Here is a 22,043-nt window from a genome sequence, read left to right as displayed (position 1 = left end):
ACTAGAATCTGAATTTTAAATTCAATTGAGATATAGTTTCACTAGCCATGCCTAAGGGTGATTTTGTTTTACATCGAATCATTCTATTTTTCTTAAGAATTTACGATCTAAATGATTGTGTGTGTTATGTTTCATGGGCTAATCTCGGTTTTTTTGTTTTAGTTTTTCATTTTACTTTTACATTTTAATTAAATAACATTCACTGTTATTGTAGCCATTCTAGTCTTGAGTATCTATGCAGACACCAGTGTGCCATGCTATTACGCTATTTTTTTTTTTTTTTTTTGTCATCAGTCTACTGACTGGTTTGATGCGGCCCGCCACGAATTCCTTTCCTGTGCTAACCTCTTCATCTCAGAGTAGCACTTGCAACCTACGTCCTCAATTATTTGCATGACGTATTCCAATCTCTGTCTTCCTCTACAGTTTTTGCCCTCTACAGCTCCCTGTAGTACCATGGAAGTCATTCCCTCATGTCTTAGCAGATGTCCTATCATCCTGTCCCTTCTCCTTATCAGTGTTTTCCACATATTCCTTTCCTCTACGATTATGCGTAGAACCTCCTCATTCCTTACCTTATCAGTCCACCTAATTTTCAACATTCGTCTATAGCACCACATCTCAAATGCTTCGATTCTCTTCTGTTCCGGTTTTCCCACAGTCCATGTTTCACGACCATACAATGCTGTACTTCAGACGAACATCCTCTGAAATTTCTTCCTCGAATTAAGGCCGGTATTTGATATTAATAGACTTCTCTTGGCCAGAAATGCCTTTTATGCCATAGCGAGTCTGCTTTTGATGTCCTCCTTGCTCCGTCCGTCATTGGTTATTTTACTGCCTAGGCAGCAGAATTCCTTAACTTCACTGACTTCGTGACCATCAATCCTGATGTTAAGTTTCTCGCTGTTCTCATTTCTTCTACTTCTCATTACCTTCGTCTTTCTCCGATGTACTCTCAAACCACACTGTGTACTCATTAGACTGTTCATTCCGTTCAGCAGATCATTTAATTCTTCTTCACTTTCACTTAGGATAGTAATGTCATCAGCGAATCGTATCATTGATATACTTTCACCTTGTATTTTAATTCCACTCCTGAACCTTTCTTTTGTTTCCATCATTGCTTCCTCGATGTACAGATTGAAGAGTAGGGGCGAAAGGCTACAGCCTTGTCTTACACCCTTCTTAATACGAGCACTTCGTTCTTGATCGTCCACTCTTATTATTCCCTCTTGGTTGTTGTACATATTGTATATGACCCGTCTCTCCCTATACCTTACCCCAATTTTTTCAGAATCTCGAACAGCTTGCACCATTTTATATTGTCGAACGCTTTTGCCAGGTCGACAAATCCTATGAAAGTGTCTTGATTTTTCTTTAGCCTTGCTTCCATTATTAGCCGTAACGTCTGAATTGCCTCTCTCGTCCCTTTACTTTTAATAAAGCCAAACTGATCGTCACCTAGCACATTCTCAATTTCCTTTTCCATTCTTCTGTATATTATTCTTGTAAGCAGCTTCGATGCATGAGCTGTTAAGCTGATTGTGCGATAATTCTCGCACTTGTCAGCTCCAGCCGTCTTCCGAATTGTGTGGATGATGCTTTTCCGAAAGTCAGATGGTATGTCGCCAGACTCATATATTCCAACACAAACGTGAATAGTCGTTTTGTTGCCACTTCCCCCAATGATTTTAGAAATTCTGATGGAATGTTATCTATCCCTTCAGCCTTATTTGACCGTAAGTCCTCCAAAGCTCTTTTAAATTCCGATTCTAATACTGGATCCCCTACCTCTTCTAAATCGACTCCTGTTTCTTCTTCTATCACATCAGACAAATCTTCACCCTCATACAGGCTTTCAATGTATTCTTTCCACCTATCTGCTCTCTCCTCTGCATTTAACAGTGGAATTCAAAATGGTTCAAATGGCTCTGAGCACTATGGGACTTAACATCTATGGTCATCAGTCCCCTAGAACTTAGAATTACTTAAACCTAACTAACCTAAGGACAGCACACAACACCCCGCGATCACGAGGCAGAGAAAATCCCTGACCCCGCCGTGAATCGAACCCGGGAGCCCGGGCGTGGGATACGAGAACGCTACCGCACGACTAACACTCATAATGTTACCACCGTTGCTTTTAATGTCACCAAAGGTTGTTTTAACTTTCCTGTATGCTGAGTCTGTCCTTCCGACGATCATATCTTTTCCGATGTCTTCACATTCTCCCTGCAGCCATTCCGTCTTAGCTTCCCTGAACTTCCTATTTATTTCATTCCTCAGCGACTTGTATTTCTGTATTCCTGATTTTCCCGGAACATGTTTGTACTTCCTCCTTTCATCAATCAACTGAAGTATTTCTTCTGTTACCCATGGTTTCTTCGCAGCTACCTTCTTTGTACCTATGTTTTCCTTCCCAACTTCTGTGATGGCCCTTTTTAGAGATGTCCATTCCTCTTCAACTGTACTGCCTATTGCGCTATTCATTATTGCTGTATCTATAGCGTTAGAGAACTTCAAACGTATCTCGTCATTCCTTAGTACTTCCGTATCCCACTTCTTTGCGTGTTGATTCTTCCTGACTAATGTCTTGAACTTCAGCCTACTCTTCATCACTACTACACTCCTGGAAATGGAAAAAAGAACACATTGACACCGGTGTGTCAGACCCACCATACTTGCTCCGGACAATGCGAGAGGGCTGTACAAGCAATGATCACACGCACGGCACAGCGGACACACCAGGAACCGCGGTGTTGGCCGTCGAATGGCGCTAGCTGCGCAGCATTTGCGCACCGCCGCCGTCAGTGTCAGCCAGTTTGCCGTGGCATACGGAGCTCCATCGCAGTCTTTAACACTGGTAGCATGCCGCGACAGCGTGGACGTGAACCGTATGTGCAGTTGACGGACTTTGAGCGAGGGCGTATAGTGGGCATGCGGGAGGCCGGGTGGACGTACCGCCGAATTGCTCAACACGTGAGGCGTGAGGTCTCCACAGTACATCGATGTTGTCGCCAGTGGTCGGCGGAAGGTGCACGTGCCCGTCGACCTGGGACCGGACCGCAGCGACGCACGGATGCACGCCAAGACCGTACGATCCTACGCAGTGCCGTAGGGGACCGCACCGCCACTTCCCAGCAAATTAGGGACACTGTTGCTCCTGGGGTATCGGCGAGGACCATTCGCAACCGTCTCCATGAAGCTGGGCTACGGTCCCGCGCACCGTTAGGCCGCGTTCCGCTCACGCCCCAACATCGTGCAGCCCGCCTCCAGTGGTGTCGCGACAGGCGTGAATGGAGGGACGAATGGAGACGTGTCGTCTTCAGCGATGAGAGTCGCTTCTGCCTTGGTGCCAATGATGGTCGTATGCGTGTTTGGCGCCGTGCAGGTGAGCGCCACAATCAGGACTGCATACGACTGAGGCACACAGGGCCAACACCCGGCATCATGGTGTGGGGAGCAATCTCCTACACTGGCCGTACACCACTGGTGATCGTCGAGGGGACACTGAATAGTGCACGGTACATCCAAACCGTCATCGAACCCATCGTTCTACAATTCCTAGACCGGCAAGGGAACTTGCTGTTCCAACAGGACAATGCACGTCCGCATGTATCCCGTGCCACCCAACGTGCTCTAGAAGGTGTAAGTCAACTACCCTGGCCAGCAAGATCTCCTGGTCCCCCATTGAGCATGTTTGGGACTGGATGAAGCGTCGTCTCACGCGGCCTGCACGTCCAGCACGAACGCTGGTCCAACTGAGGCGCCAGGTGGAAATGGCATGGCAAGCCGTTCCACAGGACTACATCCAGCATCTCTACGATCGTCTCCATGGGAGAATAGCAGCCTGCATTGCTGCGAAAGGTGGATATACACTGTACTAGTGCCGATATTGTGCATGCTCTGTTGCCTGTGTCTATGTGCCTGTGGTTCTGTCAGTGTGATCATGTGATTTATGTGACCCCAGGAATGTGTCAATAAAGTTTCCCCTTCCTGGGACAATGAATTCACGGTGTTCTTATTTCAATTTCCCGGAGTGTATATTGTGATCTGAGTCTATATCTGCTCCTGGGTATGCCTTACAATCCAGTATCTGATTCCGGAATCTCTGTCTGACCTTGATGTAATCTAATTGAAATCTTCCCGTATCTCCCGGCCTTTTCCAAGTATACCTCCTCCACTTGTGATTCTTGAACAGGGTATTCGCTATTACTAGCTGAAACGTGTTACAGAACTCAATTAGTCTTTCTCCTCTTTCATTCCTTGTCCCAAGCCCATATTCTCCTGTAACCTTTTCTTCTACTCCTTCCCCTACAACTTCATTCCAGTCGCCCATGACTATTAGATTTTCGTCCCCCTTTACATACTGCATTACCCTTTCAATATCCTCATACACTTTCTCTATCTGTTCATCTTCAGCTTGAGACGTCGACATGTATACCTGAACTATCAATGTCGGTGTTGGTCTGCTGTCGATTCTGATTGGAACAACCCAGTCACTGAACTGTTCACAGTAAAACACCCTCTGCCCTACCTTCCTATTCATACCGAATCCTACACCTGTTATACCATTTTCTGCTGGTGTTGATATTACCCGATACTCATCTGACCAGAAATCCCTGTCTTCCTTCGACTTCACTTCACTGACCCCTACTATATCTAGATTGAGCCTTTGCATTTCCCTTTTCAGATTTTCTAGTTTCCCTACCACGTTCAAGCTTCAGACATTCCACGCCCCGACTCGTAGAACGTTATCCTTTCGTTGATTACTCCATCTTTTTCTCATGGTAACCTTCCCCTTGGCTATTATGTTGAGATAAATAAAGGAAGGGTACCGTTTTGTTGTATCCTTTAGTGGGTCTGGCCATTCCACTCTTTCAGCGATGTGCTCTGCAAGCACCTATCAGATGCAAGGGAAGAAATTACGAAGAAACCTAGGATAGCAGATGAAATAGTTCAGTAATTGACGAAAGAATGAAGTACCTAAATATTCGGGGAAAGACGGGAGTACAGCAATATAAATCACTTACGACTTAAATAAATAAATAATTTGGGAAGCCAAGGCAAACGGCAGCAGGCGAGATGCCAAGAAATCAAAAAAGAAATGATATTCGGGAGGGCTGATCCAACATATAGAAAAGTCAAAGCAAGTTTCAGTTAAATTAAAACATCGGAGGTAAGATTAAATGTGCATTGGGAATTTCACTGTTAAAGACAGAAGAGGGATTGTATGTGGAGAGAGTACGTTGAGGGCCTTATTAGATAGAAGACCTGTCCTATGCCGTATCAGAATACGAAATTAGAGTCGATAAGGATAACAAACAGAGTCTACTGCTAGAGTCAGAATTGAAAAGAGCTCAGGAAGACTTAAAATCAAATAAGGAAGAAGGAGTCGATTTCATTCTATCGGAGTTTGTAAAATCATTGGGGAAGCGGCAAGCAAACGACTATATAAGTTGGTGTGTTGAATCTATGAGACTGGTGACGTACCATAATACTTTGGGAAAATATCATCGACACAATTTCGAGGATAGCAGGGCACATAAGTGCAAAAATATCGCACTATCATCTACAGAGTTCATGTTTCTCATGTGCTGACACTCAAAGACAAAAAAAAAGAAAAGAAAAAAACATGTCAGTAAAGAATTACTTAAATGGGGCGGAAATCTGTAGATGCGATGTTCATTTGCAGACAAGCAAATGAATACAATTCCAGGAAAGTTCGATTATCTATTCAGGAGAAAGAACTTCACAACCTGAGCAACTCATTACACGTTGGTCTACCTCTGGCACTTGTGCAAGTAGTTATTCGGTTTGGAATTTTGTGACAGATTTGTTCTGTCCATTTTCCGAGCTAGATCGTCAAAATCTCGTGACGGTCGTAGGGCCCTACCCATAGTGCTCCAAGCGTTCTCAGTTGGGGAGACGGTGGTGATCTTGCAGGCAAAAGTAGGGTTTGACAAATAGGATGAAAAGCAGTAGAAATTATCGACGTGTGCAAGCAGGCAACATCTTTCTGGAATCCTGCTATGAAATGAAATGCCATCCCAGACCATTACTCCTGGTTGTCAGGCGGTATGGCAGGCCACAGTCGGGTTGGTATCCCACAACTTTCTGGGTCATCTCCAGACGTTGCTAGGTCATTGGGGCTCAGTTCGAAGCAACACTGCCCATAGAAGATAAGTCCACTCCCATAAATGAGATTCGAGACTCAGGTTCTTAATTCACAAATTATGAAGAGTAGGCTGAATTTTAAAAGACTAGAATGAATGCACAAATAAATGGGATACAGAAGTACGAGCCAACAAAGAGATACGCTTGAAGTTCTCTGAAGTCAAATAAGCTGAAATAATGCATAGTTCACTAGGTGGTTCAGTTGAAGATGAATGGACATCTCCAACAAGGATAACCATAAAGATTGGAAAGAACAGGAAGGTAACTGCGAAGAAACCAAGGGCAACAAAAGAGATACTTCAACTGGTCAATAAAAGAAGGAAGTACAAAAATAATCGGGGATATTAAGGAGTAGATAAGTGGAAGTCGCTTGGTACATAAATTGCCAGTGAAGTAAGGTGAAGTGGATGCATGAAAAATTTGAAGAACTCAATGACAGAAGAAGGAATAGCAGTCAATAAGGGAGACGTGTGGGGATCCAGTATTAGAACTGGTATTGGAAAGAAAGACTATTCAAGCCCTTTGTGTGTAGCAATTTTGAATATACGATGAGACTATCCAAAAAAATCACCCACAAAATACCAAGAGCAGACAAGTGCGAAAATTATCGCACAATAGCTTAACAACACATGCAACGATGTGGCGGACAAGAATAACTTACAATAAAATGGAAACGAAAAAATAAGAATTTGTTCGATGATGATCAGTTTGGCTTTAGGAAAGGCACAGGCACCAGAGAGGCAGTTCTTACTTTGGGGCCGATAATGGAAACAAGGCTCAAGGAAAATCAAGGCACGTTCAGAAGATTTTTTGACCTGGAAAAAGTGTTAGATAGTGTAGAAAGCTGCAGAGTATTTGATATTCTGAGAAATAGTTGGAGTAAGGTATAAGCAAAAATGTCTAATATACAATATGCACAAGAAGCAGGAGGAAATAAAGAGAAGATCAGGAACAAAGTGCTCAGATTAAAAACGTGTAAGACAGGGATGTAGTACTTCGTTCCTACTGTTCAATCTATACATCGAAAAATGAACGACGGAAATAAATGAAAGCTTCAGGAGTGGGATTAAATTTCGCTGTGAAAGGATATCAATGATAAGATTCGATGATATTATTGCTATCTTCGGTGAAAGTGAGGAGGATTACAAAATCTTTTGAATGGAATGAACAGTCTAATGAATACAGAATATGGATTGAGAGTAAATCGAAGAAAGACGAACATATGAGAAGTAGCATATATGACAACGGCGAGAAACGTAACGTCAGAATTCAGGATGACGAAGTAGATGAAGTTTAGGAATTCTGCTACCTAGGGAGCAAATTAACCAACGACAGACGGAGCAAGGAGGACATCAAAAGCAGACTAGCACTGACCAAAAGGGCAATCCTGGCCAAGAAAGGTATCTTAATTGTTAAAAGAAATGTCTGCGAATGTATTGTATGGTTGTTAAACATATACTTTGGTGACACCTGACCAGATGAGAATCGAAGCATTTGAGATGAGATGCTGCTGAAGAATGTTGAAAATTAGATAGACTGATAAGGTAAAGAATGAGGAGGTTCTCCTCACAATCGGAGAAGAGAGAATACATGGAAAACAGACAAGAATATGGGACAGGATAATAGGATATCTGTTAAAATCTCAGGGATAACATCGATGGTATTAGAGGGAGCTATAGAGGGTAGCGAGTGTAGAGGAAGATAAAGAGTGGAACACTTACAGCAAATAATTGATGACATGGGTTTCAACTGCTACTCTGATAGTCGGGCAATATGTAGTACGTAGAAGAACCAATAGGGAACTAGAGTGTAGGATCAAGAATGAAATGCTCATGAACGAAGGCTGTACATGAGTAGTGTGAAGTGTATTTTCAGAATTTGTTTCTGACAGGAGGAATACTAGGGCAGCCCATGTGCTTGTGGTGACCACTGTGTCTAGATGGTGTTGTGTGCAGTACATCTGCCACGGAAACAGGATACTTGGATTCGGATCGCGGGATGGCACAAATTATCAACTTACCCCATTGATATAAATCACTGCTCACTGGCAGCTAATGCCCTCAATTCCTACGTGTGTTGATTCAAATTGGCATCAGGATCAAAATGGTGCCTGTTCCTTCGGATATGTCTGAAAGAACAGACAGCACATATATTTTATACACAGACATAAAACAGTTAGTACATATACATAACGAGACTATGTAACCTGCTTAAAACTAATAACCATTACGTTTATGGGTATAATTAAAGACTGGCCTCAAAAATTACTAATGCAATGGACACACCATAACTCAACAACAAGTTTAATGAAACTAGTCAGCCAAATTATTGCTACAATAATAACTTTATCAAATAAATTATAAAAAAGACTATCCTAGCAGATAGTAATAATATATCTTCTCAAATTCCCAAGGCAGCCTTGGAAAACTGGTAACAGGTCTTAAATGAAAACTCCGTAGATTCAGAGCAACTATGTGCTATGGGTTAAACACCATTCAGTGTGACCATAAGCAGAAAGATAATTATGATCAAACCATTAACTTAGGTTAATCACCTTACCACTGTGGTATACCACTACTACTTTAACCAAGGCTAACTATAACTGTTTTCTATAAGTGCCACGCAGAATAACTGCAACAGAAGATGGTATCCTTTCATCTCAATAAAACAGTGTGGATACCTCTGAATCACGAACACACCCAGGTCATTCCAAAACTCGACTCCACTCCTGAAATCGTTTGACCATTAGATAACTATTCAGACGCACAGCAGTCCTTCCACACTACGAGGTCTGCTGACTCATATCCAACGGGAGAGCATGTCATTATGCTCTGAAAAACTTACTCAAATAACAGTTACAGAAAATAAATAAGCTGAGGGTGTGAAAAAGGACAAAGCCTTTCCAACTTGCAGGGGTTCATAACGCTAACACCGAGGCCCATAGCTTGGCTGTGTGAATTAAGCGTTAATTAACACTTGGGCATCAGCTAAACCTATTAAACTTTTTATTACAATCAGAACTTACTGTAACCCATAACACAAATTCAAACCAAAGTTACGCTTCGTGGTGGCATGCCCACCAGCTCTAATCTCCTTGTGAATGGATGTAAATGGTGGCCGAGTCGTAACTCATAAAATTAGAAACACCACTGACCGCTTTGTGTGACAATCTGCAGACACACCAGCGAATACTCACAATGGAAGCACCATTCTATAACAGACTGAATTGGCCTGTAGCTTTGTACAGTATGGCAGCCAGTTGAGGACAAATTTAGGGAACTCGTTTAAAAAATGTGTTTCAAAGGCGCGGTAAAATCATTACAAGTTTTATCCAAAGCAAATTCCATTGTCCCTACATTACACAAGTTGCCCGCCTTTCAAAACCGAGGCCGTTCTGTCCAGTTAAAGCAGCGCCTTGAGCACTCTGTTGAAACTGCTAGCGAATTCACGCCATCGGTGCCAACAGTGTGCATAGGATACAGGTCACGTATGCGGACGCCGGAGTCTTCTGCAGTGCAGAATACAGTTGCTTCGCTCTCTTGTGAGCCACACCTGAAGTAGGAGAGACGTCTTTAGAATGAGATTTTCACTCTTCAGAGGAGTGTGCGCTGATATGAAACTTCCTGGCAGATTAAAACAGTGTGCCCGACCGAGACTCGAACTAGATTAAATTAGATTAATACTAGTTCCATGGATCATGAATACGATATTTCGTAATGATGTGGAACGAGTCAAATTTTCCAGTACATGACATAATTAAGTTAATTTAACAACATACTTAAGTTAATATAACAATTTTTTTATTTTTTTTTATTTTTTTTATTTTTTTTATTTTTTTCTTAATTTATATCTAAAAATTCCTCTATGGAGTAGAAGGAGTTGTCATTCAGAAATTCTTTTAATTTCTTCTTAAATACTTGTTGGTTATCTGCCAGACTTTTGATACTATTTGGTAAGTGACCAAAGACTTTAGTGGCAGTATAATTCACCCCTTTCTGTGCCAAAGTTAGATTTAATCTTGAATAGTGAAGATCATCCTTTCTCCTAGTATTGTAGTTATGCACACTGCTATTACTTTTGAATTGGGTTTGGTTGTTAATAAAAAATTTCATAAGAGAGTATAGATACTGAGAAGCTACTGTGAATATCCCTAGATCCTTAAATAAATGTCTGCAGGATGATCTTGGGCGGACTCCAGCTATTATTCTGATTACACTCTTTTGTGCAATAAATACTTTATTCCTCAGTGATGAATTACCCCAAAATATGATACGATATGAAAGCAATGAGTTAAAATAGGCGTAGTAAGCTAATTTACTAAGATGTTTATCACCAAAATTTGCAATGACCCTTATTGCATAAATAACTGAACTCAAACGTTTCAGTAGATTATCAATGTGTTTCTTCCAATTTAATCTCTCATCAATGGACACACCTAAAAATTGGAATATTCTATCTTAGCTATATGCTTCTGTTTAATGTCTATATTTATTAATGGCGTCATACAACTCACTGTACGGAACTGTATGTACTGTGTCTTATCAAAATTCAGTGAGAGTTCGTTTACAAGGAATCACTTAGTAATTTTCTGAAAGACAGTATTGACAATTTCATCAGTTAATTCTTGTTTGTCAGGTGTGATTACTATAGTTGTATCATCAGCAAAGAGAACTAACTTTGCCTCTTCATGAATATAGAATGGCAAGTCATTAATATATATTAAGAACAACAAAGGACCCAAGAGTGACCATTGTGGAACCCCATTCTTGATAGTTCCCCAGTTTGAGGAAAGTGCTGATCTTTGCATATTATGAGAACTGCTTATTTCAACTTTCTGCACTTGTCCAGTTAGGTACGAATTGAACCATTTGTGCACTGTCCCACTCATGCCACAATATTTAAGCTTGTCTAGCGGAATTTCATGATTTACACAATCAAAAGCCTTTGAGAGCTCACAAAAAATCCCAATGGGTGGTGTTCGGTTATTCAGATCATTCAAAATTTGATTGGTGAAGGCATATATGGCATTTTCTGTTGAAAAACCTTTCTGGAAACCAAACTGACATTTTGTTAGTACTTCATTTTTACAGATATGTGAAGCTACTCTTGAATACATTACTTTCTCAAAAATTTTGGATAAAGCTGTTAGAAGGGAGATTGGACAGTAATTGTTGACATCAGATCCATCCCCCTTTTTATGCAGAGGTATAACAATAGCATATTTCAGTCTATCAGGGAAAATGCCCTGTTCCAGAGGGCTATTACACAGGTGGCTGAGAGTCTTACTTATCTGTTGAGAACAAGCTTTTAGTATTTTGCTGGAAATGCCATCAATTCCATGTGAGTTTTTGCTTTTAAACATGTTTATTGTTTTCCTAATTTCAGAGGGAGAAGTGGGTGAGATTTCAATTGTATCACATTGCATAGGTATGGCCTCTTCCATTAACAGCCTAGCATCTTCTAATGAATACCTGGATTCTACTATATCCACAACATTTAGAAAATGATTATTAAAAATATTTTCAACTTCTGACTTTTTGTTCGTAAAGTTTTCATTCAATTTGATGGTAATACTGTCGTCCTGTGCTCTTGGTTGACCTGTTTCTCTTTTAATAATATTCCAAATTGTTTTAATTTTATTATCAGAGTTGCTGATTCCAGACATGATACACATACTTCTGGATTTTTTAATAACTTTTCTTAACATAACACAAGAGTTTTTATAATGTTTGATAGTTTCTGGATCACTACTCTTTCTTGCTGTCAGGTACATTTCCCTTTTCCGGTTACAAGATATTTTTATACCCTTAGTAAGCCATGGTTTGTTACAAGGTTTCTTATGAGCATATTTAACTATTTTCTTGGGGAAGCAGTTTTCAAATGCATTTACAAAAATGTCATGAAATAAATTATATTTTAAATAGGCATCAGGTTCACGGTACACCTCATCCCAGTCTAACTGCTGTAGGCTTTCCCTGAAATTTGCAATTGTTAAATCGTTGACTGAACCTACTACTTTGGAGGACTGTTTAGTATTGCTGAATGGAGCTATTTCATATATTGTAACTAGCTGTGTACCATGATCAGAAAGACCATTCTCAACAGGCTGAGCATTTATCTGGTTAAACTTATCTTGGTCTATAAAGAAGTTATCTATCAGTGAGCTGCTATCCTTTACCACCCGAGTAGGAAAATCAATAACGGGTGTCAAATTGACCTTTGCCTTTCGCGGGCAAGTGCTCTACCATCTGAGCTACCGACGCACGACCCACGACCGGTCCTCACAGCTTTACTTCTGCCAGTATCTCTTCTCCTACCTTCCAAACTTTACAGAAGCTCTCCTGTGAACCTGCAGAACTAGGACTCCTGAAAGAAAGGATACTGCAGAGACATGGCTTAGCCACAGCCTGGGGGATGTTTCCAGAATGAGATTTTCACTCTGCAGCGGAGTGTGCGGTGATATGAAACTTCCCGGCAGATTAAAACTGTGTGCCCAACCGAGACTCGAACTCGGGAACTTTGCCTTTCTCATTCTGGAAACATCCTACAGGCTGTGGCTAGTCCATGTGTCCGCAGTATCCTTTCTTTCAGGAGTGCTAGTTCGGCAGGTTCGCAGGAGAGCTTCTGTAAAGTTTGGAAGGTAGGAGACGAGATACTGGCAGAAGTAAAGCTGTGAGAACCGGGCGTGGGTCGTGCTTCGGTAGCTCAGATGGTAGAGCACTTGCCCGCGAAAGGCAAAGGTTCCGAATTCGAGTCTCGCTCGGGCACACAGTTTTAATCTGCCAGGAAGTTTCAAGAGACGTGTTTCTTGCGAGGCATACCATGACCAGCCACCATCATACTCTCATGCTCATAAATTAAGGATAATGCTGATACACTGTCAAACAACGCTCTGTTGGGCGGTTTGCGGGTTTAAATCACCTCGGGGTATGACCATGTGGTGCATTTGCCCTGCGGTCGCCGCACGGTGGCGCTGGCAGCAGTCCTCATACGCAGAGGTGTGTTGTGCGTACCAGAGTACAGTGCAGCGAGTAAGTGTGCAGACGTTTCCAGACGTGCTAAAGGTGACTGTGTGTAGAAAATGGCTCAAAGAACACATATTGATGAGGTTATGAGGGGAACAATACTAGGGTGACTGGTGACTGGTCAAACACAGCTAGTCGTAGCACAGGCCCACAGTGTGCCACAAAGTGTGATCTCAAGATAATGGGAAAGATTCCAGCAGACAGGAAACGTGTCCAGGCGCTACAGAGGGGGATGTACAACACCACAAGAAGACCCATATCTCACCATCAGTGCCCACAGACGGCCACGCAGGACTGCAGGTAGCCTTGTTCGGTACCTTACAACAGCCACTGGAACAATGGTCTCCTGACATGCAGTCTACAGACGACTGAAAAGACATGGTTTATTCGGCCAGAGACCTGTAAGGTGCATTCCACTGACCGCTGGTCACAGCGAGCACGTAAAGCCAGGTGTCATGAACACAGTACACGGTCATTGGAATAGTGGTCCCAGGTTATATTCACGGACGAGTCCAGGTATGGTGTGAACGGTGATTCTCGCCGTGTTTTCATCTGGTGTGAACCAGGAACCAGATACCAACCCCTTAAAGTCCTTGGAAGGGACCTGTATGGATGACATGGTTTGATGGTGTGGGGTGGGATTACGATTGGTGCACGTAAACCCCTGCATGTCTTTGACAGAGGAACTGTAACAGGTCAGGTGTATCGGGATGTCATTTTGCACCAGTATGTCCACCTTTTCAGGGGTGCACCCACCTTCCTCCTGATGGATGGTAATGCAGGGCCCCACCGACCTGCCATCGTGGAGGAGTACTTTGAAACAGAAGATATGAGGTGAATGGAATGGCCTGCCTGTTCCCCGGAGCTAAACCCAATCGCGCACGTTTGGGATGCTCTCGGTCGACGTATCGCTGCACTCTTCACAACCCTAGGACACTTCAGGAGCTCCGACAGGCACTGGTGCAAGAATGGGAGGCTATTGTCCAGCAGCTGCTCGACCACCTGATTCAGAGTATGCTAACCCGTGTACGTGTTCAGGTTGATCCCATATTGACGTCGGGGTACATGAGCAGGAAACAGTGGCGTTTTGTAGCACATGTGTTTCGGGACGGTTCTCTCAACCTATCACCAGTACCGTGGACTTGCAGATCTGTGTCGTGTGTGTTCCCTATGTGCCTATGCCACTAGCGCCTGTTTTGTGTAGTGCCACGTTGTGTGGCACCACATTCTGCAATTATCCTTAATTTATGAGCATGAGTGTAAATTAACATGACCCACCTTCCCCTCCGTTGTCCAGTTCTTTACTTGTTCGTCCTCGTAGACAGGCCTCAACCTGGTAACTTCCTCCCTAGGTACGTTCCTTATATACTGATACACTGAAATATATTTATTTTGTCTAATTTTCTGTTGTGTAATTAAATGGAAACACTGGATACACACCCATAAGTCATACCCGCTCGACCTCCTGTACACAGTCGTTGTGAAACCGAATTCCACAACCTTCTTTTGGCTCCCTGCAAATATACTTTGGTGTCAGAAACGCGATTCGTTCCCACCGTTCGATCCATAGGATGGTCATTTACTTTTCGTTCTTGCTTGACGTTCTGTTAAAATGTTTCTAAGCACTACGGGACTGAGCATCTGAGGTCATCTGTCCCCTAGAATTAGAGCTACTTAAGCCTAACTAACCTAAGGACGTCACACACATCCATGCACGAGGCAGGATTCGATCCTGCGAGCGTAGCAGTAGCGCAGTTCCGGACTGAAGCGCCCAGAACCACTCAAACGCACCGACCGGCTGACGTTCTGTGATGTTAAGTATTCGCCGCTGTTATTCCGCTGCGAGCCGAGCCTGGCTGCTGCAGCCCGTCGGTTACGGTGCCGCGTCAGACGATGCGTCCACACACACCAGCGCCATGGACAGAGTCTACTGCCGGCCTGTCGCAGCGCGCCGCACAAGCATGTGTGCCTCACAGCTCACCTGCATGCTGCGTGTGCGGTGGCCACATTTGACGGTCACAGCCTGCCCAGCTTCACTGTTGCCTCCCGCTATTCCTGAGCCAGGCGCCCAAACAAGAGAAAAACGCGCTATGTGTCCGTGCCGCTCCCGTGGCTACACCAAGCGCGTGGGCACGCTGTTCGCCGTCGACGCGGCTTCTCTGTCACTGCCGCCGCCCACGGTCTGTGTGTCGCCCACCTCCGTCGCCTACTGACGCCGCCTGCCCGCTGTGTGCAGCTTCCGCCTGTCCACTGAGTGCAGCCTGGCGGGACACGAGGCCTAAGGGCCACGCATCGGGCGAGATGTCGACGTCATGGGCTCTGCCGTTGCCGCCGACCTGCTACGCGGCCCACCTGCCGCCGCGCCGCCACACGTTTGCTACCTGTCAGCCCTCTGCTATCTGCCTTAGAGCCCTGGCCTCACTGTTCGGGGCGCATACTTTTCGTCGCCAAGCAGCAAGCCGCCCCGTTGCCCATGCCGCTGCATCGAGGTACGTGCGGCTCTCAGGCACCATCCCACCATCGCTGCTACATTCTGCGCACTGCAATTCGAAGACTGTAATGTAAGTGTTGACAGGCACTGTAGCCATTTGTTCATGCAGCTATTGCCGTTTGCTTGGAGGTGTCTTTAGTTAGGACTATTTGAACAATTTTTTTGTGACTTAAATGTCCATGAGTCCGCAGCTCGTGGTTTCGTGGTAGCGTTCTAGGTTCCCGAGCACGGGGTCCCGGGTTCGATTCCCGGCCTGGTAAGGGATTTTAACCTGCCTCGAGATAATTGGCTGTTGTTGTGTCGTCTTCATCATCATCATTCATCCCCTTTACGATCGGAGGAAGGCAATGGTGAACCACCTCCGCTAGGACATTGTCTAGTACGGTGGTGCGAGTCTCCCGCATCGTTCCCCTACCCTCTGTCACGGAATATGGGACTTCATCATCACTGTCTATGAAGTACGTTGCATGTGTAACTGTTCCTAGATAAGCTCTTCAGGTGTATGTTGGCTGGACAGTTAACGCCTGTGTAATTGAAACACAGACTTCCGTTGAAGCTGTGTACTCTAGTAAATTTTTTAGGCTCGTTTTAAACTCTGTTGTCGCCGAAGTAGTTGTTGTGATGAGAAATTCCTTAAGTTATATCTTTGAAAGTTTTCGATTAATCTCCATGGACGTGCAGCTTGCACAATGTGCTTGGCAACCACCGACTCTCGCAGGCATGGCATTTTTTTCCATTTCGTTTTAGTGTCATGATCAATTCATTTTTCTTTCATCTTACCTACAAGCATAATTTATGCGGCCTGTTTTGAAGTAGGTCCCTATTCCTTGCTCCACAGACGTGAGCACGTTAAGGACTCTGTGAGCCCCTGTGTCTCCATATCGCATCTGCAAGGTTTCCGAAATTGTTGACGCACTAAATCTTTTTATCTTTATTGGAGTTTGTATTTATTGCAAGACCAGGCACAGACAAGAAATCAGGCCTTGTAAGAAAAGTTACAAACCATTGGATTCTGACGTTCCTGGTATCGTCCATAGTTATTATTGATTCCAGGCGACTTGAGGTCCCAAGCGCACACGACTGGCACTTGTGTTGGCGAAATCGATAAGATGCTGTATGCTGTACGCCATTCCGAATGGAATGACATTTTTCAGCCATCTTCTCGTTTCCTTCTTTTTGCGACTCTCTACATTCTCTTTCCCAGCCTTTTATTCTTTTTTCGTCCTTGCCTTAGTAGTTGTTTAACTGGTTAACTCAATGCAAGGATCTACGATGTATTAAGTGATGCACCGTAAGAAGAGATAATGATGAAATAGAATTGATCTGTTGTTATAAGAGAGGATATGTTGACTTCTGGATGTTATCCCCCAGAGGACAGCAAAGTTTTATTGATATGAAGTAAGTATGAGGTTGCTTTATTGAGGGCATTTGTGAGCAAACAAGAGGACCTGTAGTTCATGTGGTTGAAAGTAATTATGAGCAAGAAAGAGTTCTTGTATCAGTTGATTTAAGTGATGTTATTTCTGTTGAACATATAATGTTTTTCTGTGGAAGCTGAGGAGGATGTAATGAATGCTAATTAAGTTGCTAATTGTATAAGAGAAGATTATTCAGTGATGTTAAATAGTCTATTTTATGCTGTCTCCCCAGAGGTCACAGTAGAACTGTTAACCACGATTCATTTTACTATGTAGGGAATTTCCATTTGAGACAATGTTTTGGGAGTCGTTTAAATTGCAGGCAATGTTACCAGTGAACGCTTTCCAGAAGCAGAGACGGCATGGTACAAAAATGTGTATCAGCACAGTTGTCGTCTTGCGATAATCCAGCCATGCACCCCACACGTTACCACTTCTCTCCGTGTTCTTCGTCTTATCTGCCGTAATAAAGCGTAATTTTCGTAGTATCACATGATTTATAAGTCATTTATGGGATGGCTTTTGAATGACAATGTACTGAGAGTATTATACAGAGTGTTAATATTAAGTGGTTGTAAGCAACCGCTAATAGTTTTATGAGAGAGATGTTCCAAGTTCATACCTGTTTGTATTGTAAGGGGATTTTAGGATATTTCTCATGATTTGGAGGTGTTTCAAGGTACCCTCTCTCATCTGCTGTAAAGGTTTTTGTCATAAGGTGAATTCAGCTAATTTCATTATTCAGCTTTGTTGTGGAATTTTGGTGTTGCACTGTATTTCACTTGTAGATCTCTTTTATTGACAAGGTTTTTGTTTCGTCTTTCGAAAGAATGCATCAAGTTTACCTTACCAAAGTTTTTATACAATTCTTTTTAATACAAGTCTGCTTTCTTGAATGTTCCGTTTTCTTGTCAAACCTAGAATGTGGAGCCCCTCTTTGCGGTGTCTGTTCTATTTGTCTTTTGTTGTTCAATAGATTGTAATATTTCGAATTGTCATCTAACTTTCGTAACTAATGTTCCACTGTTCCAATGTTCCACTGCTTTGCAGATGTATATAATCTGTCACACGCTCCTACCGTTACGCATCGGAATTTTCGTCGCCTTTAGGCCCCTCTATTGTATTTTTAATGCAGGCTACAAATAACTAAAACACGTGCCAGTGTTTTCTGAATTTTGTGTTTGCTGAAGTTCAACACAGAGACACACTCGTTACCCTATTTCTCTTTTAAATTTAAAACAAGTACTGTGCTAACGGTCCGAACTAACCCTTCTTAAACCTTGTTTTTTGTCATACAGAAGGTAAGATCCTTTCATGTACAACTTGCTGTACTTGCTGTTTAACCTGCTGCCAGACAGCATTGTCTTACTCTGTTTTTGCGCGTACTTACTGATACACCGCCGGTAGACGCCATAACTTGTGTTTCATAAAAGGTTTCCTTCAAGATCGCTTTAGCAAGCTTACGTGTGCTGTGTCGAGTGATGAAAGTGTCACTTTCCCCTCTCCCCTTTCGCCCATTCTCCTCCGTTGCGCTTACCTCTCTATCCCTTCCAGCAAGAAGTGCATTACGCAGCAGATAATACGCCCCTCCATCAGCCTATTAGAGAGAAGCGATATTAAAGTTGGTCGACGTCACACACGCATATCTCTCCTTACCCGACGAACAAGCCACGTCCTCCTCTCCTGCCAGTCGGAAGTTTGTTTAGAAATTAGTGCTTGCGCTTCTGCGCGCGGAACCTCAATCTAGCTGTGAATCTCTTTGTATTTTATGAATTCTTTACAAATTCTCTCTATCCTTTCCCGTCTTTTACGTGAAGTTTTACGAATAGAACAAGGATATTGTTAGCTGTTTCGTCACTGCGGACATACATTTTAATTAACTTTTTTAGAGCTTTGCCTTGTGTTTTTCCATGCCTATAACTTTGTATTGCAAGCTTATATTATGCCATTGCAGGTCCCCTAATAATTTGAAAACTGTAAACTCTACCAAGAGTTGACTGGACTGATGTTTGTGGTTGAGTGACACTAACGGAAAAAAATTAAATCTGTCCATTATCCTGAGCACTAGATCTTGTACTGTCTTGAAGTATTTCCATCTTTTATCTGCTTAGACAATGAGAATTAGTAATTTTTTATGTGATTCCTGCAAAAGTAATTTAGGTTTGATAGGTATCATGTATAATTTTGATATGTGATTTATTTGGTATGTGAAGCGATTGTGAGCGAGCAGCGATGTTGTAAGCTGTATCGCAGAAGTTAAGCTAACATCTCTGAGCTGCGCAAGGTCACAGTGCAGGGCAGACCATATTTAGCTCTGATAGCGAGTGGAGTCGAAGTTCAGCTGTGTTAGAGTTAAGCTGATAATTTTCAGCAGTGTTTTTGAGGGAGCTATGGCGATATTATGGTTCAGATTAAAATTTATCTTTTGTTCAGTCATCATGAAACTGATTTGAGAATGAAGAAATCTAATTGAATGTGAAATAAATACAATAATGATATTATTTTTCACTCTTGCTGCGCCATCGAACGAACTTGGTTATTGTACTGAAAGTTGTTAGATTCGAGTGATAGGAAAGTGTATTGCTTGGATGATGAGAAGTTCATTAAATTTAAAATCTGCTTTGAACAATTTTTCTCATTACGCTAAGCAAACTAGTGTGTTGTCATTTATACAATTATTTCATTTTCTTACCAACCTTTCTCTTACAATGCTTTTTAATGAATGATGCAACCAAGTATGTTCGATTTGCAATTAATACAGAACTCATTGCATCTCCCGATTCTCTCTGTGCAGATACAATAATTTGTAGCTTTAGCACAGCGGCGCGCAAGACAGAGCAGTACTGCAACACGTTATCCACATTTGCGCAGAACAGAGGTAAAGTTAAAAGATTATGATGGTTTTCTATTTATTCAATCAGGGACAACTTGCGGTATTCAGAGACAGCTTTTGTGATCAAATTCTGTAAATCCAATGACTCTACGTTTCATGTCTAAGTTAGTAATTCAGACAGTTTATACTGTTCAAATTTCTTGGAGTCAGATTGCTAACTTTTACAGTATGAAAGACTTCTGATTTTATTATGAAAATTAATTATTATCAGAGTGCAGCTTTGCTATCACAATACGACAGTCGATTTACTATCACAGCTTACAACCAGAAACAAAGTACTGCACTGCTTTATAATGAGACAATGAGCAATATTTTTACATAAGGTGATGCATATTTACTATTTGGCACAGATCTTTTCCTTTTTGTTTGATGTTGATTTTGTAATTGTGATACAATGAGGAGATATATTATGATGATTTTATTTTGTGGTCCTGGGAATCAGATAAGCATTTAAAGGAGTATGTGTTTTCTATAATTAATAAGTCGAAACTGTATTATGAGTAGGATGCCCCTGCACTAGGTTCATTCACTCCACAAATATTTAACGTCATACCAGAGCTTCATTTCGCAACTGGACATTTAGCACTAACTTATGAATAATACTGATTATAGCTACCTATTTTGAGACCTATATTATTTGTCAAACAAAGCAGTAGCCCTTCGGACCACAATTCGGTCACTTTTCAGCTTTGTTGATTTTCATTTTCCTCTGTTTTAACTAATTAATTTACGTGTCAAACTGATGTACATAAGCACTGTTATCCCATGAGGTAATTTAAAATGGACTTTAAATGAATAGGCATATAGCATTCCTGAGATTTTCACTATTATTTGGCTACATTGGCCATTTACAGTGACATAGCCAAGTTGAGGCAGTGACAACGCATCAAATGCTCTGGCTAGTTTATGCTACAATTTTCCAGTTGAAATTAGTGAGTAATATTGAACTAGGTGTAATATTTCATTGTCTTTCTCTCTTGATGTGTATTTTTTAGTGTTCTAGTATGCCATGTTTTGAAGGACGATTGTTCTATGAAGGAATTTAAGGTATTTTAAAGTGAGAAGGAAGCATTTTGGTACCAGATATTCATGAATTTTTGTGTAGCCTTTGACTTCCCTATTTTAACATGCGTTAACATAGATAAGGTTTGGGTTATGTGCTTTATGCTATGCAATATTGTGGGCTTAGTTATTGAATCATACGTTTTAATGAAGTGATTTAATACTTGGCTTTGTGCAACTACTACCCACAATAATAGTCAGATGATGTAGCAAGATTTTAATTAGGTTATTCCTCTTTTTCCAATTCTGAACCAAGCCAGGTGTTAGCGTTCTGCAGTAAGCTGATTTATTATGTTTTTTACCCAAATACATTGATTATCATAAAATTAAGTATTTTGTTATAATTGCGGGGTACATTGTATTTTGTTATCTTGATGATACAATTATATTTTGATATAAGTTCCACTATGTAACAAAGAGATTAATATTTCCCAGACAACACAAACAACTATGTATTTCCGGGGGTGCCTGTAAACCATTAAGAGATCAGCACTGATTCAGTATGGCTAGCATCTACTTTCTGTGACAATGAATTTAGTACTGCAACAGCAGATTTTTTCCCTCAACTTAACAGAAACCATAATAGTTCATTCCTCTTTTTGATGCTTCCTGGCATGATTTCAACTTCGTTTATTTTAAGAATTGATTATCTGGACGATGATGATTTCAGTTATTACAGGAGGTATTGTCTTTCTGCACAAAGTTTGAACAGTTAATAATCTACTATTTTCTTAACTAATGAAATGAGGTAAACTTGAATACATGTAAGCCCCTCCCGCTTACATTTAATGAAATATTGCTACAAATCCCTCCCATAGTGTTTAGGCTCTTACTAGGGCATGCAATCTTTCCATGGAGTGACTGACATCCTTCTGTTAAACAATGTGATTCACCACTCGTCTGGAAGGGAGAAAGAATGTACAGGGTGGAAGTCAGACATGGAGTATATTAGGGAATTTGTTTAAAAAATTTAT

The sequence above is a fragment of the Schistocerca serialis genome, chromosome 5 (genome assembly GCF_023864345.2).
Source record: "Schistocerca serialis cubense isolate TAMUIC-IGC-003099 chromosome 5, iqSchSeri2.2, whole genome shotgun sequence".
NCBI lineage: Eukaryota > Metazoa > Arthropoda > Insecta > Orthoptera > Acrididae > Schistocerca > Schistocerca serialis.
The sequence above is the reverse complement of the archived record's forward strand: the minus strand, read 5'-3'. Positions refer to the sequence as shown.